We start from the raw sequence: 5,800 nt of genomic DNA, 5'->3' as shown, positions 1-5,800 counted from the left end.
GGGGGTCAGGAAAAGCCCTGCCCTGCTTCCAGGGTGGGCTGGGGGTCGGGAGAGCTCCGTTTCTCCCCTCGGATGCAGAGACTGGGGCTCTCACCCTCCTTACAGGATTGCCCCTCTCTCCAGGCAGCCAAAGCAGCGCCATGGCCAAAGGCCAGCAAAGCAAAGCAAAGCCCCAGCCCTGCTTACAGGGAGGTCGCCCAGCACAAAGCCAGCTGGGGCAGCCTGAAGGTGCCGTCGGACTCTTAGGGATCCCTGCCCCGGGGGTGCCAGGGAGGGGCCTTTGCCCAGAGGGTCTCTGTCGTGCTCCCTCTTGAGCTCGACGCTGCTGCCCTTTTTCTTCTTTTTGGCTCTGGCCTCGAAGGTCCACTCCTGTCTCTTCTTTCTTCACCGATGGCTTCTGCCAAGGCAGGAGGACACAGCTGGGCTTGAGAAACACCAGCTCCTCCCCAAGAAGGAAACCCGGTCCCTACACCCCCAGAGGGAGATCTCCGAGCCACTACCCACCCACAGGCCCCCCCACCTCCACAAACCCCTCCAAGCTTCACTTGGTCTCACCAGAGCCATGCCTGGCGCAGTCCCATCTGCTGCTGGGAGCCGTGCCCCTGGGCAGAGGCAGCTGGGCATGCCAAGCAATGTCTGTGCTTTCTTGTCGGACATCTCCTATCAAGGCAGGACAACACAGCTGACAGTGAGAAGGTTCAACTCCCTCAAGTGAAGGAAACTCGGACCTAGAGGGAGCTGCCCCAGCTTTCACCTGCCCGCTTGCAGGACTCACATCTCCACACAACCCTCCAAACTTGAGCTCCTCTCACCTCACTGTCTTCCCCAGTGAGCACTGCTGTCCCCCTCGATGCCTCTGTTCTCTTCTCTGATGGTTTCTGCCAAGCAAGGGGGACACATTTAGACCTGCGTTCTGACTCCCAACCTCTACTCCTGTGGAAGGGCTCAGTGGGGGAGCATTGCTTCTTTTCATTATGTATTCCCTCTTTAACCCACATCGGTTTTAATTTTTATTTTATCCCTTTTCTTTTCCTTTGTTTTTTCCTTTTCCAGACTTCTAGGCCATTTACTGCTGTAAATTCTATTGCTGAACTCAACATGAAGTACTTGTTATCCTTCCTTTCCCCTTCTTACAGGAAGATTATGCAGATGATTTTCTCTTAAACTTTGGCTTTATTATTCTAAGTAGTTGAAAACAGTACTTTTAATTTATTAAGTCGTTCTGTATGATGGTGATTTACTTTCACAAAAATTCTTCCCTTCACCCAGCCTGCACTTTCAGTTCCTGCAACTACACCAATCCAAACTGTTCATACTGCTAAAATCTTTATTGTTTGTTATACTTCAGTCATCTTGCAAACTTACAGGTCCCTGCTACAAAAATGGTGCCAGTGTCTTCCCTAAGCTACTTCTGATTTTGTCCTGAAACATGATCAACCCCATACTCCAAGACGTTAATTTTGTCCTCTCAGATTTTCCCTTAAAACCTGCCCTGTATGTTCTTTCGAAGTTCCCTCAGCTTTACCTCTATGAAACTCTGTCCCTTCTGAGTTACCTCACCAAGCCTGAAGGAGTTCAAGAAGCTTTTTCCCTCAGTGTAACTCCACCGAAGAACCCTGCTTAAGAACCCCCTCTGCCGCCGCTGCTTAACACTCCCTACCTCTGTAACAGCCTAAAATCTGCGCCGGGGCGACCCCAAAACCTTTTACGGGAGCTTCTCAAAGCGCCCTTCGCCTCACGGAGCGCGGTAGGGGCAGGGCAGGGACGGCGCTGCTGAGGGGAGCGGCGGGAAACGCCTTCCCCCCTGCGGCACAGGGAGCCGCCACTGCCCCGTCTGCCTCGGGGCACCCTCGGAGCCCCGCAGGGACCCTTCAGGGCAGCCTTTTCCCCCCGTGTCCCTCACAGCCCCTCAGGGACGCACGAGACACCCGCTTACCCCTCAGGGCAGCCTTTTCCCCCTCAGGGACCCACGGAGCGCCCCCCCGTGTCCCTCAGGGATCCGCAAAGCCCCTCAGCGACATTCAGGACACCTCATATTTCACCTCCCCAAATGTCCGCCACTCAGGCTTCTCCCCTCTAAGGTCTTCTGTCTCTGAGGCTTTACCTTAGATTTTTCCCTCAAAACGTCCCCTAGCTCTCCCTCCGAAGTTCCCTCCTGTTTATTTTTACAAAGCTCTCCGTCCTCTCTTATATACCTGAGTTTTTTCCCCTCAGTAACTTCACCGAAACGACTCGCTACCCTCTGACGCCGCTGCTTCGCACCGCCACCATTCTCTAATACCCCAGAACTAACCGAGGGAGGAGGTGCCTCCAGAGCCTTTTATAGAGCCCCTCATGCGTGGGCGGGCAGCTCAGCCGCGGGGGATGAGGGGAGCTGCGGGGGATGAGGGAGCGGCTGGAAACGCCTCTCCCGGAGCCCGGGAAAAGCGGAGCCGCCGTGCCCCGTTCCGCCCTACCCCGTGTGGCTCCGTGCCCTCAGAGCACCCCCATGGCCTCTCCGCCGCCCTCAGGGCACCCACTTACCCGTCAGTGATACACAGCACACCCATTTTCCCCTCAGCAGCCCTCAGAGCACCTCACCTACATGGAGGACACCCAGCTGTCCCTCAGTGACCCTCAGAACTCCTCGGTAACTCCCTGGACACCTGATTCTCCCTCACAGACCCCTCAGCGACACGCAGGGCACTCCTACAGTTTTTATATAACACATCCCTTTTTAAAATCTTTTCCACGTTTGTGCTGCTGCTGCTTCCGCGAAACAAATAGTTTGGCAGGGCCGTTCCTCTGTCAGGATTGATTCCAAAGTCACTACGGCACTTTGCACTGAAAGAGCATCAGAAAGAGCTATAAAATTAAGGAAATAGGGCTGGTTCCCTACACATTTTTAAGCATTTAATTTAAAAGTGATTGCACAAAGGCTTTAAAGACCAGACTGGCAACCATAGGCAAAGGGCAGGCTGGGATTAGGATAAGTGGGAATGGTTTTGAATTGAAGAAGAGTCAATTTGGATTAAATATAAGAAAAGTTTTTTACTCTGAGGGTGGTGAAACCCTGGCATAGGTGGTGGACGCCCCATTCCTGGAAGCATTCAAGGCCAAGTTGGATGGGGCTCTGAGCAACCTGAGCTAGTTGAAGGTGTTCCTGCTTATTGCATGGCATTGGACTAGGTAACCTTTAAAATGTCCCTTCCAACTCAAATTATTCTGCAATTGTATTATATTTCAGTAGGTAAGGTGGTGAGCTACCTAGTGATCTCAGCTCCAGTGGACTTTAGTTTCTACTACTCAAGACCCTCGAGAGGAACCCCTGAGCAAGGCAAAGCAGGACCCCCACATCTGATTCATTAATTATCTTTTCTAGAGAGTCTTGTCACTCTTAGGAGTTAAAGATCTGATGTTAAATGGAACCGGAAGCTCACATCCAGGCCTTGGGTGCCTGCTATTGGGTTCGAGATACCATACCAACATAAAATGCTGAATCAGTGCAAATTCACTCTCTGTGATTCAGGTGTGTTTCTATTTGTTTGGGGTTTGAAGGAGGAAGCTTTGTCCCAGCAGGTTTATGCCAGAGATGGTCACCTGTGCTCCTGCAGCTGACTCAGCAAGCACAAACAGCTCTCTGCGTGCCAGCAAAAGGGACTAAAATGTATTTGGCCAACACCTTTACTGCCAGTGATCCACCTCTGTCTGCTGGTGGGAAGGCAGTTACAGGGATCCCAGCTGGATTCCTGGTGTGCCATGTGCTCCTTGGCAGCACCTAAGGAGCATTTAACAGCACACAGGTGCAGCAAATACAGCCTGAGCAAATCCAGAAATCTTGCATTTGGAGCTGATTTCTAATCAAAATATTTTGGTCTCTCTGCATGCAGAAATACTTACATTGTGTAGTATGTGACCAGAAACTTACAGCTATTTCTTAGTGGTCTCTTTGGTGTTTCTTAAAAAAACAACTTATCAAGAAGCCCCACTTCTCTACTCTTCCCCCACAATGGTATGGAAAAAAAAAAAAAGGGAAAAATGTGAAAAAAAAAAAAAAGATTTATGCTAGAACTACTTCTCAAGCCTGTATCCTTCCTCTCCCTGCAACTGGATTTGTACTTTTCATTGCCTTGAAATTCCTGGGTACAAAGCCCTGGCCAGTCCAAGTATCACAATATTCTCCTAGATTGCTAAAAGTGAGCTCTCTGAGATATTCAAAGTCCTGAAACAAACTCAGAAACATGGGATTATTAAAAAAAAAAAAAAAAAGAAAAGAAGAGAAATTCCTATTGAAGTTCATATGCTGGCTTCAAAACCTTTGGAACAGATTTCCAGCCTTTTTATTGCAAAGATTGACTTTATTCACTATGTTTATTAACATATAAGCATGAACTATAGTTATGTAGTTCTTTGCTATGGGAACAGTGGAATGTATTTGTGACGAGTCAGTTATAACACGATTGGTCCTTTTACTCTTTCCATAGGATGGATTTTTTTTTTATGCTGTGATTTATTTTGTTTTTCTTTACATTTGCATCCCCATTTTGAAGAGATTCAAATTTCAGTCAAAAAACGTTGGGCAAGATATTCCAAAAAGCCATGTTTAGGATCATGACCACAATCTAGGCTGAGGCTAGGAAATAGTAGAGAGAATGTATTCCCCAAAATACATGTCACTGGAATCTATGAAGCTGTTATCCAGGGAAAATACACAAGTTTCTGTACAACTTATTCCATAAGATTCCTTTTATTTCTTGCTATTTCTTGACTTGAAGGAAGTGCTTTATAGTACTTCTTTATTTCTGGGGCTGCACATTAGTAAACTCAAAAAACCCCTCTGAAGAGCAAGTTGTTTTCGATCAAAGGAAAAATGGAAAATTCTGTAGGTGTAAATCAGAGGCGGGGATAGAAAGATGGGCAAAATGAGAAAGGTGGGGAAAGAATTAGATGAAAAACACGGACTGTCAGAAGAGAACATTGCAATTATAATCATGAATCCACACAGGCACAGGGGAAGGCTCTACTTACATATAAACAGCCAGTTAACAAAATGGGTTTATTAAGCATCAGGAAGAACAAAACCTGCTACTTACTCCAAGAATGGTAAACAAGTGCTAGGAACCAACCCACAGCCTATTTTCATGGAGTTCCTGTCTGTGTCCTCACACAAAGCTTGATAGCACCAGATCCTTCCTCCGTTCCTCCTCATAAAACACAGGGATTGCTTTTGCTGGGAGACACATGAGGAATCCGAACCCCGGGGTGGTTCGAGCTGGAAGGGACATCGAAGCTCATCTCGGTCCAACGCATTCCGCTAGAACGGGTTTGTCAGAGCGCCACGCAGGGAATTTCCACCGAAAGCAGCTGAAAGGAGGAGGGGACGAAAACAGCTGCGTGTCCTGTAGGGGTGAGTGCCAGCATGGCACCTCGCTGCTTTTGGTGGGGCCCCTCTTTCCCGGGGGCATTTCGGGGGTGCCCGCGGCTCTCCGGGGTGCGGGGTCAGGGAACGCTGCCGGTGCCGGGCTGTTGTCCCGCCGGGCACCACGAGAGGGCAGCAGTGCCCTGCGCTGGGCAGGTGGGCACAGGTGCGGGGGGAGCTCAGGCTGCACCCCCAGGGGTGTTCCTACAGGTGAGCAAGAGATCCTGCAGCCCAGGAGTCCTCGGGTTTGTCTGCGGACTGCAGGCCTCTGCTAAGGCAGGGTTGGATTTTTTAAAAATTATTTTTTAATTTATCTTTGTTTATTAATTTTATCTTTATTTTTAAAATTTATTTTAATTTTTATTTATTTTTATTTTTAATATTTTTATTTTAACACTTTTT

The 5,800-nt window shown here is 48.7% G+C and overlaps 1 long non-coding RNA gene across 1 annotated transcript in view; it reads right to left on the bottom strand.

The window, feature by feature from the left end:
• The window catches only part of LOC113955345, a 2,590-nt gene extending 295 nt beyond the window's left edge, over positions 1 to 2,295 (bottom strand). The window contains exons 1-3 of the long non-coding RNA XR_003530508.1: positions 2,196 to 2,295; positions 813 to 878; positions 1 to 397 (exon numbers count right to left, since the gene is read on the bottom strand). The exon at positions 1 to 397 is cut by the window's left edge and continues 295 nt beyond it. This is a non-coding gene — a long non-coding RNA (uncharacterized LOC113955345). The remainder of the gene's footprint in view (positions 398 to 812; positions 879 to 2,195) is intronic.
• Between the last annotated feature and the right edge of the window lie 3,505 nt (positions 2,296 to 5,800).

The sequence above is a fragment of the Corapipo altera genome, unplaced genomic scaffold (assembly GCF_003945725.1).
Source record: "Corapipo altera isolate COAL_440 unplaced genomic scaffold, ASM394572v1 239, whole genome shotgun sequence".
NCBI classification, from domain to species: domain Eukaryota; kingdom Metazoa; phylum Chordata; class Aves; order Passeriformes; family Pipridae; genus Corapipo; species Corapipo altera.
This window is presented reverse-complemented; position numbering and strand designations above follow the sequence as displayed.